The sequence below is a fragment of the Mixophyes fleayi genome, chromosome 8 (genome assembly GCF_038048845.1).
Source record: "Mixophyes fleayi isolate aMixFle1 chromosome 8, aMixFle1.hap1, whole genome shotgun sequence".
NCBI lineage: Eukaryota > Metazoa > Chordata > Amphibia > Anura > Limnodynastidae > Mixophyes > Mixophyes fleayi.
Window position 1 is genome coordinate 113,797,464 of NC_134409.1, and position 22,114 is coordinate 113,819,577.

General features: G+C 38.2%; 1 protein-coding gene across 2 annotated transcripts in view; it reads right to left on the reverse strand.

Annotated features, from left to right (window-relative positions):
- Positions 1–22,114, reverse strand: part of BICD2 (BICD cargo adaptor 2) — a 91,832-nt gene that overhangs the window by 68,880 nt on the left and 838 nt on the right. The gene's annotated exons all lie outside the window — the stretch shown is intronic.

Here is a 22,114-nt window from a genome sequence, read left to right on the forward strand (position 1 = left end):
ATGTCTTTGACCATAACCACCACATTTCTGTCAGTCTGGAATGACAAATGACAGTATAATGTGCACTAAGCTGTACAGTAGGTGCCTAGTGCAGCAGGGGGTGACCTCACAGGGGAGTCAGGGCCGGTGGTTACCTGTGTAAGGAAGGTGAGGGACTACTTGGTTATTATTTCGGCTTAGGAATGCCTTGAAAAAATGATGGAGACCCTAAGGGTGCCTCGAACTGAGAAAGTTTGGGATCCACTGGCTTAATGCATGTGTGCACACAACTTGCACATAAAAAAATAAAATAAATAAAAATATGGAACATTTGAATCTGGAAATAATTTCCAGGGACAGTCCCAAGTTTGAAACACTTGTATCTGGAAATATTTGTCCCTTGTAAAGTCCCTATTTTTCCTTATTCTACTGACTTTAGAAATGAAAATGTATTGAAAAGGAGTATTTATAGTAATGTCACAAAGTGCACTATTATCGCATTCAGGAAACGTGACACGTTGATGATTGTAATGCTAAAAGTCTGTCATTGCAGTACAATCTGCTTATATACATTGGCTTCGGCAGTCCTTGGAATTTATCTTAAATGTTACCAACTATGTAAATGTTATTTGTTGCTCTTATTATCTTACACTAAATATTTTTGGAAAATGATTTTAACCAATGTTTGGATTTGTTTCCTCTCGTTTTTCTGCTTGGCCTATCCTGTCCACCTATGCACCTGTCAGTCACCTTCTGCCTCGTCTCTAGGGGGTAAATGTATCAAGCTGAGAGATTTCCGGCGGGTATGAAAAGTGGAGATGTTGCCTATAGCAACCAATCAGATTCTAGCTGTCATTTTGTAGAGTGTACTAAAGAAATGATAGCTAGAATCTGATTGGTTTTTCAAACCCGCCGGAAAACTCTCAGCTTATACATTTACCCCCAGGTCTCCTACTCCGTCCCACCCTCTATGCTGCTTCCAGCTTACCCTGTCTCCTGCTCTGTACGATGCCATTGGTTATTTTGATCTGTCCCCCATTGTACGGCGCCGTGGACGCTTGTGGAACCTTATTAATAAATGATGATAACAATAATCAGTTCTCAAAGGACAAGTTGTGTACTTATTATACACTTATTTTATCCAGTAATTAGACTAGGCTCAAATTATAGTCTTCAAGGATCTGAAATTGGAATTCAGTTTTATAGTGTTATATTTTTTATACAGGTTTAAGAATAGGTCTGATTAATGTTTAACAATAAGTAACATACAAGTAAATAATTTTTAATAGATATGTAGTGTAAAACAGCATCAGATTTATGAATTTTGATGCAATGTGTGGCTAAGTGGTTAGCACTTCTGCCTCACAGCACTGGGGTCATGAGTTCAATTCCTGTCCATGGCCTTATCTGTGTAGAGTTTGTATGTTCTCCCCATGTTTGCGTGGGTTTCCTCCAGGTGCTCCAGTTTCCTCCCACACTCCAAAAACATACTGGTAGGTTAATTGGCTGCTAACAAATTGACCCGTGTGTGTGTGTGTGTGTGTGTGTGTGTGTGATGGAATTTAGACTGTAAGCTCCAATGGGGCAGGGACTAATGTGAGAGAGTTCTTTGTATAGCGCTGTGGAATTAGTGGCCATATATAAATAAATGGTGATGATGATGATGTGTGGATGGGGAGGGATGATTGGCGCTGTACACCACAATTCTGATGATGGTTACGGGAAAAATAAATCTGCAAACATGTAAAAACCTTTTTAAGAATGTGGAAGGTACACATCCTGCAGAGACACAAAATGCCGATTCAGGCCTAATGTAATAAAGCTGGGGGGGAGGGGACCAGGCTGGGGTGGTAGAAAGGAGTATTAAACATTTACACAAAACTCTGAAACAAATACAAACCGACCCACTCACCCTCCACTCTACAGTTAGTGAAGAGAGAGGGAAAAAAAAGAAACACACTTTAAATCTTACAGATGTATTTTCAAACTCATCCAATCAATGTTAATCCTTTAATTGCTTCATTGTTGTTAAATAGTGTCAAGCCAAATTAACTTAGAGGGGCTAACGACTACTCAGGAGGACTGAACAGTGTCCCCATTAAAGAGGTTACACAGTGATCCATTCACACAGATTGTCTGGAACAGTATAGAAAAGGTCAGTTTAATTAGCTCGACCCCTCTCCAGTGTAATTAATAGACGACACGTCACTTAAATGCTTCCAAATATTAATAATTGGGAGTGCAATGGACATGCAGTTTGAGAGCAATTAGTCTACATTCCCTACTAATCCTATATGCAGACTAGCCCTGATCATATCTGGGCGCAGTCATGATTTATTTTTTTATTACAAATAGTAAGTTTTGACATATGTATCGGAGTGCATCTTTTAGCATGGCCCCATGTTAAATAATCGTCTCATATGTGCCGCACTCACTTACATATGCACAGTGTAAATATTATACCTGTGAATAATAGCCATTTTGAAAACATGTCCCACAGAATCTATAGGAAGTGTGACCAGGCTGTGCAATAATTGCTGACAGAACCAAGAGACATAATTACGTCTCCGATGTGTCTTGGTTCCCAGGATAGTCCCCATTTGTTTACCTAAAATCTGTACCTCACAACTATTATTTTGTCAAAAATTATACACCTCAAAATAACACATCAAGATGAATATGTTTCTATGACAGTTTTAACCTAATTTGGGGCAGCACGGTGGCTAAGTGGTTAGCACTTCTGCCTCATAGCGCTGGGGTCATGAGTTCAATTCCCGTCCATGACCTTATCTGTGTGGAGTTTGCATGTTGTCCCCGTGTTTGCGTGGGTTTCCTCCGGGTGCTCCGGTTTCCTTCCACACTCCAAAAACATACTGGTAGGTTAATTGGCTGCCATCAAAATTGACCCTAGTCTCACTCTCTCTGTGTATGTTAATGAATTTAGACTGTAAGCTCCAATGGGGCAGGGACTGATGTGAATGAGTTATCTGTACAGCGCTGCGGAATCAGTGGCGCTATATAAATAAATGGTGATGACGATGATGATAATTTGGAACCTACCAGGAAGTATGGGGGTGGACTCTACGGCCTGACTGAATTTAAGGTCACAAAAGGTTTTTTTTATTTTAAAAACAAAGGGAGCCCCGGGCATAGTACAATAAGGAACAAGTACAAAAACAAAACATTTATATATAGCTCTAGAGCACTGATTTTGCAGCAAAACTCCTCTTTTTGATCAATTCAGATCACAAACATCTGCCTGGGACTCCTATTTCCTGGCCTGAACATACAATCCCCTGCTGAGCGCTGGAACTAAGTGTAAACATGTGTGCTGAGGAGGCCAGAGATCCCCTGACTGCAAATGCGGGAGCGAAATCCAGGAGACGGCGCTACAAATCTTTTTCTCACACAGAACAGACATCTTTGTTATGGTCTTTGAAGTGCAAGGGGAGATTGAGAGATATTCTAGAGACCCAACGCCTCTTCCTTATTCCTTCCCGAGCAGAAAGATTATTGTTCAGAGTTTCAGCTTTGCTAGCACAGCAACTATATTTTTAGTCCCCCAATATTTTTTTCCCCAGAAGATAAAAAAAAAACCAACATAAGCAGACTCCCATTGTGATTCATTCATCTTGGCAGAGACTGCAGGGATTTGTAGTCCCATATTAAAGCGAGAATTACAGGTTGTCTAAACCTAGAATTATTTATCAACAATCTGTGTCATGGGGTTGTGGCATATTGTTATTAGTCCTGAATTTGTGGAAAGGTCTCATAGATCCAGGACAGCAGAATTGGGGTAGTGGATCTCCAGCATTCTGTTATACAGTATCATTTTTACATTTAATATTGAATTTGATTTGCTTTTGGTGCTATAGCAGATATATTGAGTGATACAGGGCACAAATAACAGCCGGCCACCTACCAATCAGCAGCAGTAGCTATTTATACTGACTAGGTTCAATTTTTAATACCAGGTAATTAACCTACTAGTATGTTTCGGAGTGTTGGAGGAAATCGGAGAACACGGAGGAAACTCACGCAAACACGGGGAGATCATTTAAACTCCACGTGGATAAAGCGATCGTCGTGAATCGAACTTGACCCCAGTGCTGTGAGGCAGACATGCTAACCACTAAGCCACCATGCTGCCCTAGAGTACCAATGACAGGGCAATTACATTAATTTGCAGGACAAACGCTTTTACAACAGGCTAGAAATTCCAAAACAAAAAATAAATAATCCCTAGTTTGCTGCATGCACATCACACCTATTTCCTCTCCCCCTGTAACTAATTCTACTCACCTTATATCACACACCATGGTATCACACACCATGCTGCTGTCAGGAGTCACTGATTGGCTGTGAACATGGCACCCCAGCAGCACCCGCTGCTTGTATATAATGTTAGAAGCATCAGGAGAGGTGGAAGACTATACTACAGGGGCAGGGGACATGGAGAGAGCTCTGAGGGACATGAATCCCACGCAGGGGATGATGGTGGAGGAGAATTAAGTTAAATGAGAGGGTGTCCGGAAATGAATAGGTGAGGGGGCGATGGTGGAAAAACAAGGGCATGGCTATAGTGCTGGTGATGGAGGACGGTAGTGGGGTAAAAGGATGAGATATATGGAGAGAGGAGAGAGAAAGAAATGGATTGTACACGATGGAAAATAAAAAGGCCTAAATCTGGGAAACTACAGTGTAAAGCCGCCTGTATGGGCAGCACCCAAAATATATTTCATGCCCTGGTATACATACTTGCTAATATATAAAAAAAACAAACAAAGCAAACACATGATCAGGTTTTCTTTTACACAGATGTGGTGGAAGTTGTTGCATACATAGTGCCACTACACAGCACGGGAGTATGTAACCATTCACATCATCAGTCCCAGGTGACCTCACAGCCTAAATTCTCTACCCCACAAATACACCCAATAGGGTAAATTTTTTCCACAGTCGCTAGCTACCAGTATATATTATATACCGGTATGTCTTCCAGTATATATATATATTATATACCAGTATGTCTTCCAGTATATATATATTATATACCGGTATGTCTTCCAGTATATATATATATTATATACCGGTATGTCTTCCAGTATATATATATATTATATACCGGTATGTCTTCCAGTATATATATATATTATATACCGGTATGTCTTCCAGTATATATATATATTATATACCAGTATGTCTTCCAGTATATATATATATTATATACCGGTATGTCTTCCAGTATATATATATATTATATACCGGTATGTCTTCCAGTATATATATATATTATATACCGGTATGTCTTCCAGTATATATATATATTATATACCGGTATGTCTTCCAGTATATATATATATTATATACCGGTATGTCTTCCAGTATATATATATTATATACCGGTATGTCTTCCAGTATATATATATTATATACCAGTATGTCTTCCAGTATATATATATTATATACCAGTATGTCTTCCAGTATATATATATATTATATACCAGTATGTCTTCCAGTATATATATATTATATACCGGTATGTCTTCCAGTATATATTATATACCGGTATGTCTTCCAGTATATATATATATTATATACCGGTATGTCTTCCAGTATATATTATATACCAGTATGTCTACCAGTATATATTATATACCGGTATGTCTACCAGTATATATTATATACCGGTATGTCTTCCAGTATATATATATTATATACCGGTATGTCTTCCAGTATATATTATATACCAGTGTGTCTTCCAGTATATATATATTATATACCAGTGTGTCTTCCAGTATATATATATTATATACCAGTGTGTCTTCCAGTATATATATATATATTATATACCGGTATGTCTTCCAGTATATATTATATATCAGTGTGTCTTCCAGTATATATATATATTATATACCGGTATGTCTTCCAGTATATATATATATTATATACCGGTATGTCTTCCAGTATATATATTATATACCAGTATGTCTTCCAGTATATATTATATACCGGTATGTCTTCCAGTATATATATATATTATATACCGGTATGTCTTCCAGTATATATATTATATACCATTATGTCTTCCAGTATATATTATATACCGGTATGTCTACCAGTATATATATATTATATACCAGTATGTCTTCCAGTATATATTATATACCAGTATGTCTTCCAGTATATATATATTATATACCGGTATGTCTTCCAGTATATATATATTATATACTGGTATGTCTTCCAGTATATATATATATATTATATACCGGTATGTCTTCCAGTATATATATATATATTATATACCGGTATGTCTTCCAGTATATATATATTATATACCAGTATGTCTTCCAGTATATATTATATACCGGTATGTCTTCCAGTATATATATATTATATACCAGTATGTCTTCCAGTATATATATATATTATATACCAGTATGTCTTCCAGTATATATATATTATATACCAGTATGTCTTCCAGTATATATATATTATATACCAGTATGTCTTCCAGTATATATATATTATATACCGGTATGTCTTCCAGTATATATTATATACCGGTATGTCTTCCAGTATATATATATATTATATACCGGTATGTCTTCCAGTATATATTATATACCAGTATGTCTACCAGTATATATTATATACCGGTATGTCTACCAGTATATATTATATACCGGTATGTCTTCCAGTATATATATATTATATACCGGTATGTCTTCCAGTATATATTATATACCAGTGTGTCTTCCAGTATATATATATTATATACCAGTGTGTCTTCCAGTATATATATATTATATACCAGTGTGTCTTCCAGTATATATATATATATTATATACCGGTATGTCTTCCAGTATATATTATATATCAGTGTGTCTTCCAGTATATATATATATTATATACCGGTATGTCTTCCAGTATATATATATATTATATACCGGTATGTCTTCCAGTATATATATTATATACCAGTATGTCTTCCAGTATATATTATATACCGGTATGTCTTCCAGTATATATATATATTATATACCGGTATGTCTTCCAGTATATATATTATATACCATTATGTCTTCCAGTATATATTATATACCGGTATGTCTACCAGTATATATATATTATATACCAGTATGTCTTCCAGTATATATTATATACCAGTATGTCTTCCAGTATATATATATTATATACCGGTATGTCTTCCAGTATATATATATTATATACTGGTATGTCTTCCAGTATATATATATATATTATATACCGGTATGTCTTCCAGTATATATATATATATTATATACCGGTATGTCTTCCAGTATATATATATTATATACCGGTATGTCTTCCAGTATATATATATTATATACCAGTATGTCTTCCAGTATATATTATATACCGGTATGTCTTCCAGTATATATATATTATATACCAGTATGTCTTCCAGTATATATATATATTATATACCAGTATGTCTTCCAGTATATATATATATTATATACCGGTATGTCTTCCAGTATATATATTATATACCGGTATGTCTTCCAGTATATATATTATATACCAGTATGTCTTCCAGTATATATATTATATACCAGTATGTCTTCCAGTATATATTATATACCAGTATGTCTTCCAGTATATATTATATACCAGTATGTCTTCCAGTATATATATATTATATACCGGTATGTCTTCCAGTATATATTATATACCAGTATGTCTTCCAGTATATATTATATACCAGTATGTCTACCAGTATATATTATATACCAGTATGTCTACCAGTATATATTATATACCAGTATGTCTACCAGTATATATTATCTAGTATATATTATATACCAGTATGTCTACCAGTATATATTTCTGGACTGTGAGAAGGAACCAATGGAAACACGGAAAGAACATACAAACTCCGTACAGATTCATTCTTTTTATATTTTTTTATGGTGCAATAAAGAAGAATAAGAAAACTCAGCCTGCACGGACGGGCATGTCCCAGCTTGTGTAATACATTTTTTTCTTGTTTATGGAAAATGTGGTATAAAGTGACACAAATTTTTTTTGCATGCATCAGTCATGTCTGTTTCTGGTTTACAATTAATTTGGGAGAAATCTAAGAAAGCTGCCAAAATGTACTGGCACCCAAATGCACTGGGCAAAACAGTGTCATTTAAACCGCATGTTTTCCTCAAAATGCACGAAAACTGGATGAACGCGTTGGATGTATGAACGTTGCTTCATGTAGAGATGCTTGTGACACAAACAGTGTGACCGGAGCCTCATGTCACTATTCTGCTCCTTCCACGATAATTCTTAGTCTCTGGCATCTTGCTTATCTCATTTCCCCTACTCACATCATGACATTTCTTCCTGTCCCATATAACCTTATCCTCATTTACTCAGCACAGACCAGAACACCAATCTACTGAAATACTTTGTGCTGCGGTCATAATTCTGATTACCTAATTGGCTACAGAATTTCCTATTCCAGTGATGGGTAACCTGCTACACTGTAAGCTTAAATATGCAGCCCTCCCACCTTCACAGGACTGCACATAACTCTTAATATCCCCCCGCATGCACTAAGACATCCCACTTATCATAACATACCCCCAAAACGCTACTCAGTATTACTTACTGGTTCATAGTTAATTAATAGGCTGCATTATCTTGAATACTGTTGATTCACCCACAAAATGGCTGCCTCAAATTTGTTTAGGTGAAAGAGTCACTTTAATTAAAATGTAATATTGACACCAATAAAACAATGCAGGTGGCCAAAACTATTATTCAAAATTATTATGTTGCATAAAATTAAAGTGAACTTTGTAATTTATTTAATTAGAAATAGGTAGTTTATAGCTTATAATTTTGTTATGATGTAAGTCCTCATCCAGATCAGTGAGCAATTTGGTCCGATTGCAGTGCAGAACAGATCTGTCCGCTCCAACTTGCGTCTCCAGGTTGAACTATGACCCCACACGATAATGTGAATCATGATTTGAACAGGTTTTCCACCATATTTGTGGTATATAGGTTTGCACACGCAATGCAGCAACTGGTCAAGGATGTCAAATTGACCAACCAAAATCATACAGTATGCTGGCAGGACTCCACTTGCCAAAAAATAGCCCAACCCTTAGTCCGGAGCCCGCAGAGGCCGGATGGAGACCATGTGGTGCAGACTGCACTGCATCCCCTCCTCCTCTGATTATATGCGCTGTGTGACCTCCCTGCGTTGTACATAGGAGAGCACACAATGCAGAAGCTGGCTGCTCCCATTATGTCCAGTCGTATTATCTGCTCTATGACATAAAGCATAAAATAAGAAATAGAGCTGGAGGTCGCAGGTAAAAAAGGCTTGGCACACTGGGGAGGCCCGGAGCCCGTCTGTTTCCCATCACTGTCCTGGGGACACACTGCTGTGCAGGAGATGAAGAATTGAAACAATAAGGTGCTCTGATTCTAGTCGTATGACAGGCCATAGCTCTTATATTGCCACAAAAAAAAAAAAAAAAAAAAATACATGACAAATCTAAAACCAGCAACTTTCTATCCTAGCTGTGAGTCAGAGAGGATTTATCACTATTATGTCCAGGACAAACGCCATTAGAGCCACAGATTGCTTTTCAGATACAACGAAGACCATACTTGCCAACTCTTCCTCGTTGGCTTCAGGGAGATCCCAGGGGAGGTGGGCGTGAGAGGGTGGTGTTTGACCAATCGCATCATTTTGGCCCCACCCCTAAATGATTGTCACAATTTTGGCCAATTACAGCAGGGGGCGGGGCTCAGATGACCCAATATTGCGTTTTTAAGGCCCCCCCCACCCCTTATCTATTGCGAGGGCGAGGAGGCAACTATGCGTTAAAGAAAAGCAGCTAACGAATCTCTAGAGACTGAAGTGTCTTTTACATTTCTGTCTCCATTACTGAAGTCATGTTGTCTTACCTGTCAGTCTTTGAGTATCTTGGTCTCCCTGAAAATGGCCACCTCCATAGGCATCAATACATGGACATAGGAGACAATTTCTGAACAGTGTCATCATGCCACAGATGGCGAATCCAACCACGTCTTGTACTGGCTCAGCATTAGGGAGAATGCCAGACTCCTCAGGGAGTGAGGGAGATCACCCCTATTTCAGGGAGTCTCCCTGACATTCAGGGAGAGTTGGCAAGTATGACTAAGACCCTCAACCACAACATTCTTCACTTTTTAAAAACAAAACAGAAAAACGATGCGTGTCCATATTAACACAGTTTTGACACAAGGGCACGCTCACCCTCCTTACATTTTCAAATACTGTAAAACAATTGTGCTAAATACCATTGCAAATAAATACCAGCTTTTGTCAGACCAATGACATCAAGTCTCTGGTTGCTATGTGTTACAGCACAATTGAAGGGAAGTAAAAAAAAACGCACAAAAACTAAAATTCATCAATGCACAGAAAATAAATAAGGAATACCTGGGGATAATTACACATATACAAGCATAATGTCTACAAAAACAATAGAAGAAATATAGATCTACTGCAATCTATATAATTCACAGCAAAAATAATACAACAAACAATTGCCATGGTTGTCTGCTCCTAATGTTCATCTAGTCTTCATTAAAGATAGAATTTTTGTTTCAAAATCCTTTACACTCTTTTTGTCGCTCACAAGTGATACCATGCTTATTATACAGAAGTATAAAATTGTTATTTTCACCCAAATGCTGGTCTCTTTCTACCCTCAATAGGCCAACAAGCCAGACTAATTAATATAATTCTTTCTGCAAAAGAGCTGCACTTCCACCTCTGAGGTAATATCTGACAGTAAGACGTACGTCCTCTTGGCTCATTACAAGTAAATGGTAGACAAACCTTATTATACAAAACCATCTCTATATACTCCATGGCAAGCTCTTATATATTTCATTTGTCTGTCTTTCCGACATCCCGTAAAACCCATTATTATTTATCACTTATTTTAAATAAAAAAAATAAAAACGGAAAAAAAAAATCCCAGTGTCATATGATGGGATTATTTTCAGTTTAATTTAGGTAAATGTTTAGTAAAACATACAGGTATTGGTGATATTTCTCACTGGTGTATAGTTAATTGATTGGCTGCATTCTCACAGATACTGTTGATCCAGCCCACAAAATGGCTGCCTCTCCCTTGTTTAGATCAAACAAACACTTTAATTAAAATTAAATACAGACACCAATAAAACAGTGCAGGTGGCCAATATTATTAGGCAAATTGTTATGCTGCATATAATTAAAGTGAACGTTGTCATTTATTTTATTATAAATACAGTTTATAGGTTATTATTTTGTTATGATGCAAGTCCACAACCAGGTCAGTGAGCATTTTGGTTACACTAGTGACAAACTTCAATGATCTTGCTATTCAGGCGCCATACTGGACAGTCAGATTGTAGTGCAGAACAGATCTGTCCGTTCCAATTTACTTTACAGGTTGAACTATGACCCCATATGACAATGGGAAATATGATATCACAAGGGTTTCAACCATACGGATAAAGGTTTGGACACAAAACGACTGGTCAAGGATGTCAAACTGACCAAGCAAACTCATACAGTATTTTAGCAGCTTCACAGTCGGAGAATCTGTCCCATTCAAAATAAAAAAAATGAATTGTTGCGAATGGCCCGTGTGTGTGTGTGTGGGTTTCCTCTGGGTGCTCCGGTTTCCTCCCACACTACAAAAATATACTGGTAGGTTAACTGGCTACTATCAAATTGACCTTAGTCTCTCTCTCTCTCTGTTGTCTGTGTATCTATGTTAGGGAATTTAGACTGTAAGCTCCTATGGGGCAGAGACTGATGCGAGTTCTCTGCACAGCGCTGCGGAATTAGTGGCGCTTTGTAAATAGCTGCTGCTGATGATGATGAATTGCTGTTTCCCAGCAGTGGGAATAGTGAAAAAGGCTTTAAAGCATAACGTTCCCTTTAGTGGACTATTGTTAATCAAAATATGTCTCCACATATATCAATGAGCCAAGATGCTGTAGAACTCCGCCGCACAATAGAGCTAATACAGCGCTAGATTCCTGGGTGACCACCCGTATTGTATATATGTGAGGGGCACATTTCATCAAGAAGGGGTCCACTAAAGGATTATGGATCCTGTAAAACCTCTCTTTAAAACACCATAGTCAGCAAGGAACCAAAAAGCAACATCTTTATGACGTAAAACCGTACCGAGAATGATCACGTATTATCTCTCGAATTAAAATTAGCAACAGCTGCAGAATAAACATGTTTAGCACTATACCATTATAGATTCGCACTTCCCTATTTTATGAATGTGGGGTGAATCACTAGAACCATGGCCTAGTTGCTAAACTACAAATTGTTGTTCACAAACTAGAAGATTTAGAGCTAGGTCTGAAAATACTTAGGAAATGAATCACAATTCATGGGGGTCTCCCGCCCCCGGCATTCCGATTAGTCATGACTTGAAATACAGGAGATAGCAGACAGACCTCGGCAAGCTTGTACCAGGGACACTGATTTGTCGCTGTGCTGTCACATGTGATTTATTAATGCCAAAATCCACCCTGAATTCAAGGATAATTATTATTGACATGGAAAAACTAGATTATACCCATTGCCGACAACATACTCAGCCATATTGTAAGCAGAAGCCATATTTATAACAGTGCAGCCTATCACTTCATTACGAGCCAGTGACATAGCTAGTACTACTAGGCTTTACTGAACCCTAACCCAAAATGGCATGAGATACGTAGCAGTACGCACCATACCGCAGTGACGTTACTTGTTCCCTGTGAGGTACGAAGGGGCATTATCCGAAATATTGCTCCTACCCACTGTGTATATGGATATCTGGAGTGAACTACTTACAATATAATCAATCAATATAAACCCTTAGGGCATTCTAAAGGTTTAGAGTAACATTAATTGCTTTAGATGTATGGCCATTGTTAGGGTCTCACCCTGTATGTGCACTGTTTACACAATATAAAACAAACTAGAAACTGAAGAGTTAATAATCATTACTGGTTATAAAAAAAAAATCCATGCTGCAGGGATGTACTGAACAGTGCATTCTCTATACCAGGGGTCAGGGAACTTTTTTACCTTTTACCCCAAAATATTTCAACATTTCTTTGAAAGCTTCAACTTCAAAACTTTAGGTTTTGGAGAAGTGATGTTGCTTCATTTTTGATACGAGAGCTTCAATATTGGGGCATTTTGATGTCAGAGCAATTTGGATACAGTCTTCAACGTCCAATCGATTTCTCTGCTTTGTTTTTAATGTTCGCTAGAGTTGAAAATCCTTGTTTGCAAAAGGTAGGTTGTTGCAAAAGGCAGCAACTTTTTGACTACCTCATGTGCAATTTTGATGCCTTTGCAGCTGTTGACATCCAAAAATATGACAGATCTGCTTTGTTTTCAAATGCAATACATGCTTCATTATTGCATCAAAGCTCAAGAAATGCCTCTGCCAACCCTTGAGGCTCTTCTGGTACAACAGCAATTTCACATTTAAAGGGAGTCTACAATCCGAATGACAGCATGTGAATCGGCAGCATTACCCCCAGGAATTTCATTTATACCCCATTTGGGGTAATTTACCCCTGTCCCCTGACCACTGCTCTATACAGACCCGCTTCACCTTATAATACATTTTTAAATCTGAGATAAAGCTGTGCTCTATAGCCACTATTAGCGTGCAACATGTTAAATACACCCAGTGGGCTACAGGAACTTATTTTAACAAATACCCTGCTGCCTTGTTAGGAGCAAAGGCAATTTGTATTGGATTTTCCATGGCAACATCTAAAGAATTATGTTAGTGTTTGTAAGATGCAGAATTCATTCACTCACCAGATACAACAAGATTGAGAAATAGCTTCAGACATTACATTTTTTTCTTACTATGAGAACCAGTCGGCTTATAAGGATAAGAGGCAAATACAATTCTGATATTGTTTCCACTCTATATTTGCATAAGATGTATACGGTCAGTAACAACATCGCTGTCATTCAGCAGGAAATCAAACACAAAAAAATAATAATTTATCCCCTGCATATTTGCATTTATTAACATGCCAGTTGAGGGCTGCAAGGGCTAATATATGCACTGTGGAACAATAATATATATATATATATATATATATATATATATATACACACACACGTACAATTTTATGACAGTTACCTCTCCTCGGGGTAAATATAGAGCCCTACAAACTTCCACTACATAGGTAGAAGTGGAGTTTGACCCACATTTTACAGGTAGGAAAAGAAAGAAAGAAAAGTAGGCAGCTAATGTGCATTTGAAACATTTTAATCTTTTAACAGTAAAACAAAATAATAATAATAAGTAACCTGTGTATACAATATCTAGAAGGAAAGAAAAATAATGCACCTATGCATTTCAGTATATGGCAGTCCTATGTACAATAACAATGTGTCTCGTTAAGGGAACCACAAGCTGAAAAGAGGGTTCTCCACTTATATACAGGTTGTTCCCATTGACTTTCTGACCATGACACAAATCATTTTACGAGTACACATGCGGTACCTGAATTTTGCATATAAATAGCATGTGCCATTTGTTTGTTCATGGCCGCCGCACTCAGCCCGTGGACCGTACCGGATGCGTCACAGAACGACAGGGGCATTATAACACTAACTATACAGCGCCACCCAGTTCTTATTAATGTCTTCTATTTGTCTCTCTGCGTCCAGCAAGAGTTGACATAATTCGGTGGGGGGACAATGACATAAATTTTAACACAGGTTCATGTAAATCAAACTTTAATTCATTTATGTCAATTTGATTTTAATATTTATTTTGAGCACTTCTGACGATTTGTGTTGCAAATGGAGAAACTAGTTTTATAATATCCCTCTTTAAAGGGTATGATTTAAGAAGCTGTGTCTGTTTGGGGCAGCACGGTGGCTAAATGGCTAGCACTTCTGCCTCACAGCACTGGGGTCATGAGTTCAATTCCCAACTGTGGCCTTATCTGTGTGGAGTTTGTATGTTCTCCCCGTGTTTGCATGGGTTTCCTCCGGGTGCTCCGGTTTCCTCCCACACGCCAAAAACATACTGGTAGGTTAATTGGCTGATATCAAAATTGACCCTGATCTCTCTCTCTGTGTATGTTAGTGAATTTAGACTGTAAGCTCCAAAGGGGCAGGGACTGATATGAGTGAGTTCTCTGTACAGCGCTACGGAATCAGTGGCGCTATATAAATAAATGGTGATGGTGATGATGATGATGATGTCACCTCTTTGCCTGCTGGGTTATATTTTGTATCCATTCTGAGCCTGGTCCCTCTCATTAGGATGCTGCACCTACTGATTGCCACCAGGCCAAGCTTCCAAGCTATTGTATTGTGTAAGTATTGTATTACTTACATTAGACGGACAAATATAACTCAGTCAGATAAAGGGATTACGGGGAAAGAGACAACAAACAATGGCAACTGTACTGTCTAGTGAAATCTGCAAGCATACTTAAAATGGCCACAAAGGGGCTGGTCTAGAGGATCAGTACAAACACCAGGAACAATGTTCAATTAGGCAACACACACTTCCAGCATCACTCCGGCTGCATACCGGCCAACAACGGTCATCTTCTGAATGCATTTACCAACATGCCAGATAATTATCCAATCCAATTGGATCAGTTTATTATTGGGTCAATAGGCCAATTTCCCAGTATCATCTATGGTACCCCAGTGTATGTGGCCAAAACGATTAGCACAATCATAAGAACTGGGTAGTCATATGACAAGAATATTCTATACATTCATCACTTAATGTTTACATTAGACAAACACAAAAGATTAAACAAAAATATTAATTCAATTGTTCAGTCCCTTTAATTGTTTATGCAAACTTAAAAAAAAAACCTAAAAGGAGCTTTTTAAAGAAAAAAAAAACATTTTACTCTTCTCCCTAAAACTACAGAGAAATGGAAATCTTCTAAATCCACTGGTAAATGTGTCCAGTTTACACAGAGGTCCTGATTCATCTTAGAACGTAGTGTGAACGCAAATTGCGTTTACAAAAATTCATGTAACTTGTATGTCCATATTCAATATAAGTGGATCACATGATACGTTTCCAATTGAATCTGGGTATAAGTCACTTGCCTACTTTCAGGCAGTGCAGTCCAGGAGAGGGACGTGACTAGAGGGCAGCAGGGGGTGGGGTGGTCAATTGCGTCATTTTGGCCCCGCCCCAGAAATTACGTTTTTCCGCAGGGGGGACGACGCAATTCACCGTGAATGGTGTTATTTTGGCCAGGGAATTGCGGGATGCGGGAAACTTGCCTGCTCTTCCAGGAGTCCGGGAGACCGACCTGGATTTCGGGAGTCTCCCGGACATTCCCGGGAGAGTTGGCAAGTATGGTATAAGTACTCTCTGGTCATATGTAACTTGCTGTATACAGACAGATAGAACACACTGCAGGATACGCACATGCACTATAAACCCCAGTCAGAACACATGCAAAAAATAAATAAAAATATTTCCTAAAACTAATTTCGAACTTTTAATTACTTACTATAATTATTAAAAAAAATATTTGTTTAAAAAAAGTATATATTTTTTACATGAAATACATAACTCAGGATATTCGTATTGCATATTGTAACATAAAATGCATTTTTATAGTTTCTTGTACTTGCAAACACATGTTCTGGCACGACTAAGTGTAGTCATCACTAACAGCCCCACTTACACCTGCTCTGTAGATGGTGCAAATGATGTAGCTCAAAAACACATACCCAAAAGATGCCCTGAACTTGAATCGGCCGCGTGGGTGTACGCTCGGCTTCGGCACGCCCTTACTGTACACTGCCTATGTTAGTCCGCCTGTTCCCTCCCCCGTTTCGCCCTTCAAGTCGTTGGAAGTGTCAGTTGTGTGCGGACATTGCGAGCAATTGCATTCACTGGAAGAAGTGCCATTCAGACAAGATACGGCAAGCAAAGGAACTTACATCCAAAGTTGAATCAAGTCCAGAATGTCACCTATATAAATGAGGGGCTGCCACAAGACAGGGGAAGTGGAAAGATAAATAAACACAAATTGTTGTACTTGGCAACAGGCCGGTAACGCATATACACAATTTATTTAACAATAGAGTGATTTATAGTGGTTTATATGGGTGTTTTGTTCATGTCTGAATTTTAAAAAAAAAATGTTAAAGTATAAAAACAGTGGAACAGTGGAGCCCTTGAAATACATTCCTGTGAATTGGTTTGGTCCACTAAATGGTTCCATCCACTGTGTACAGACAACATATATACTGTACCAAGATATCAGCCCTAACCCCAGAGATGTGGTCATTCATAGTGCAATGTACAAATTATTTCACTATTTTGAGTGAAGATATTTTAAATACCTATATCCTGGAGAATATCTAACTAAATGGAAAAGTATTTCCTGACAAGAAATCTTGTGCCAATGTGTAATGGGTGAAGGCCTCAAACCTTGCCCCAGGGCGTAGCATAACAAAATATTTCACTTGTGTTGCCTTTTCAAACTGTTGAATTCTTGTCACTAAATTGCTTCACATTCCTAAAATACCAGCTCGTTATCAAAGTTCTAATGAATTGTAGAGGGACACATAAGAGGGGATGGTGTGAAGTATATGGTTTGTACTTCAGATAAGCAGGAACTGTGGAAAAAAAATATATATATATATTTCTATAGCAACCACAAATAGCTCAGTAATGATGTGTCTTCTCTGTGGGACTAAAAGCAGAAGACACGTGGAGAGGAGACCTAATACTTTTATGTTACACAAAGAATGTGTGATCTGATCTGTTATAGCCACCCATTACCCTGAAATCTTTCTAGGTCACACAGCAGTCATTATAGTAACTATACCAGTGAACCAAAAATAAAAATTCCACATCATTTATATACAGTGTTATAATTTGAAAATTCCCCAATGGTTATATTTTATCTTCAAGTGACTGCAGCACTGGGTATTGGTGCAAGGCCCCAAGAGAGAATTACATTCTTTATCCATATTAACCAAACAAAGGAAATTTAAATGCAGCAGTTTCTTGTCAAATTGTCTGTTAAATGGCCATTCATTATTAATATGACACCAAAACATATTACTTGGTAAATGCAATCAAGCCATTGTACCATTTTTTTTGTCATATTTTGGCCTTTTAGGGCACCTGAGCTGACCAATCAAGGTGGTATCTTCCCCTTGTTTTCTGAAATGGAAAATGCAGGGGTCCTCTTTGAATAATGATTCATTGCAAACATTTACCGAATATTTATTGAAAAAATGATGGGAAAGTATACACTTATAATTTCCCTTTGTAAAATGTAGGACGCTTTTTAGACGTACTTACATGTAAAAGAAGCTGACATGACATTTTGCAGCAGTTGACCTTTGAACTTTTTTCCTTGGCTGTACACAAAAACATTCAGGGGTATATTTACTAAACTGCGGGTTTGTAAAAGTGGAGATGTTGCATATAGCAACCAATCGGATTCTACCTGTCATTTTGTAGAAGGTACTAAATAAATGAAAGCTAGAATCTGATTGGTTGCTATAGGCAACATCTCCACTTTTTCAAATCCGCAGTTTAGTAAATTTAGACCTCAATGTTTGCTAGACTTTTCAGGTTTTTTATTGGCTGAAGTTCTGACATAACAGAAGCCGGCCACAACAAAATAGATCCATCCATTTAATGGCTTCCTGTCAAATCACCAAGCACACATTTGAGTACAGATCACAGTTGTGCCACTCCAAAGCCCTGCACTTCTGTGAGATCAAAGATATCGGGCTAGATTTACTAAGCTGCGGGTTTGAAAAAGTGGGGATGTTGCCTATAGCAACCAATCAGATTCTAGCTTTCATTTATTTAGTACCTTCTACAAAATGACAGGTAGAATCCGATTGGTTGCTATAGTAACATCCCCACTTTTTCAAACCCGTAGCTTAGTAAATCTAGCCCATAATGTTTTACTCAGGAATTAATAACCTTCCATCAAAGTGATTTTTTTTTCTATCACCAACTTTCTTTGCTTTTTATTCAACACCTTCCTTTCTGTGCTTTTGCAATGGGTACTAGGGTTTCTGCCACAAACTATTAACACAATATAAAATAAAGGAAATTACATTTTAAACCATTAAAATTGTGCCCCAAGATACCATAATAGCTAAACCAATTTCATGCGCACTACATCATAATAAATATTTAAACTATTTAGAGAATGTTTGCTGTAGGTAACTTAGCAAAGAAACTGCTCAAACAGGTCTTTCAGCGGTTACAGGATTGAAGACCATTAGACAGCGCTGTATTTACTATATAACAGATGTCTAGTGGAGTATTCATCAGTGGAGACTAACGAAATATTCAAAACGGTTCCATGAAATCTCGCACAAGTCGTTGGCAGAATTTGGCCTCAAGTGTTCCCCAGTTATCTTAATCACTCCGCAAAGTTGAATTCATTGACCATTGTCGTCCCATCATCATCATTTATTTATATAGCGCCACAAATTCCGCAGCGCTGTACAGAAAACTCATTCACATCAGTCCCTGCCCCATTGGAGCTTACAGTCTAAATTCCCTAACATACACAGAAAGAGAGAGACTAGGGTCAATTTGATAGCAGCCAATTAACCTACTAGTACAGGGTTTCCCAAACCCAGTCCTCAGGGCTCCCCAACAGTGCAGGTTTTCTGGATCACATGTGACATAATTAGGACCACCTGTGGATCTGTTACAATGTGTCAGTCAGTAATGAATACACCTGTGCTCCAGCAAGGAGATATGGAAAACCTGCACTGTTGGGGAGCCCTGAGGACTGGGTTTGGGAAACCCTGTACTAGTATGTTTTTTGGAGTGTGGGAGGAAACCGGAGCACCCGGATGAAACCCACGCAAACACGGGGAGAACATACAAACTCCGCACAGATAAGGCCATGGTCGGAAATTGAACTCATGACCCCAGTGCTGTGAGGCAGAAGTGCTAACCACTTAGCCACCGTGCTGCCCATCTCTATTCTTGGAAATTTACAAAATACAGCGTGGAATGGCATTCCGTGGAACGGTAAAGCAACAGCGGAACTTGAAGATTGTATCATCACAACTTCGTATTCGCATGCTAATCTTTTCAGGCAGAACTTTAAGAGGAAGGCAAAAAGAAAGTGGTCTCAGCTTAATTTACTTCTTTCCTTCTCTTGCTGACTGGCATATGGAATACCCATATATGAAGTTAAAGACATGCAGGAAAACGAGTGTCAGACACGGTGGGCACACTATGTATATTTAAGAAAGTAGGTAAAGTGCACTTCAGTCTACAATTTGGAAAAATGTCCTGGCCCACAGTCAAATTCAACTCCCGAAAAAAGGTTCCAAGAAAACGTAAATGTTGATGTTAGTACAATAAACCGTTTTTTTTATATTTTCCCACAAGTCCTGTGAGTGCCGGTCTCTGCTTTTCAAGAATAGAAAGATTTCCAGATATATTTTCACAATACAGTAACAACGGAAGAAAATGTCTCCACTACTAAAAGCATCTTCCTGTTTTTCAATAGTTCTAATTATCTCCCTATTTACATGCATATTTTTATCTAAATGGCAGTTACAGGAAATAGGAAGATAGAAAACATGACATTGTAGATAGTCAGGGAATAAACAGGAAAACCATTTTTTTATTATTTTTTTTTAAATAAAAATAAAGTCTAAATGGGACATATTTTCTACCACCCTGTATCTAATTTTAGTTATCCAGAAGATCTAGCGGAATGCAGAGGGCAGAAATTACTTGCATCGGTTTAATATCCATTTCCTGGCCTGTTTTTTTTCCTGTAGCTCCTCATCCATAGGAGGATGGAGGAGGGGAATCGGGGAGCTGAACAGATGTCTTGGGAAGGGCAGGCACAGAGTGTGCGCAGACTCCCAGCACAGAGGATGATGCCACATCTTCTGAACACAAGTAATGAGTATTGCAGCTCTGAGCTGGCTTATTTCAAGAGAGGCCAAGGATGAGAAGATGGGACGAGAGGAACACAATGCGCATCTCCTCGTATCCAACCAAGAGTTTAGAAGCGTACCGTGTCCCCCCCTATTTAAGGAACTTGATATTTATTTAACAAAGCAGCTTTCATACATGGCTTTCTCCCACCAAATCACTGCAATAAACACACTGCAAATTTGGCACATTCATGTTTTTCCATGACAAGCCTTTCCTGCGACATCATCAGTCAACTGTTAACCCCATCACTGCCGACATGGCTTCCTTTACATTTTTTGTGATATCATCAGCAGGAAAAAGGTTGGCAGGAATTCTTTTAGATGCTATAACGGATATCTTTTATATATTGACAATGTCCCTGACAAAATCCATGGTACCTCTGGAAAGATATAGTCATGCCCTGTACCGGTATAGCAGTAATGTGAAAAATGTGCAGCATTGGTGTTAAGGACAAATGTGTTGGGTGTGAGATCTCTCACTGAGGGCAGTCTGCAGTGAGGAGTCCTGGGGTACATATAATAGGGAGAAGTCATCCTAGGACAAATCATGATACACTGACTGGCATGTAGGTCTTCTTACAAGAACATGATATGTACATTATGTGTGCAGTTATAAGGCAGCTGAAGTTACCTGGAAATCGACAAGAGGATAGATAATATGTATGCTAGCAGTATGCAGGCTAAGTGCAGGTTGCGCCATGAGGTTACTACTGAAAGGAGCAGTGTTGGTGAAAATAGTGGGTAATGTAGAACCTGGGTTGTAGTGGGACATGGAAAATATGGCAGTTTTAATGCCAATGCCAGTGTATGCATTACGGATAAGAGCATGCATAGCAATAAGCATGCCAATGTGGTCTGTGGAGGCACTAATGTGGGCAGTAGAAAAGGTGCCAGTTTTAATAGCAATGCCAGTGTATGCATTATGGATAAGAGTATGCATAGCAATAAGCAATCCAATGTGGTCTGTGGAGGCACCAATGTGGGCAGTAGAAATTGTGCCAGTTTTGGTGCCAGTGGATGTTAGTGAAGCTGCTGGTATAGATGACAATTCCTGTACCAATAGGTGTCAGTATGGGCAGTAAAGAAAGTGCCAGGGTGGGTGTCTAAGAATGA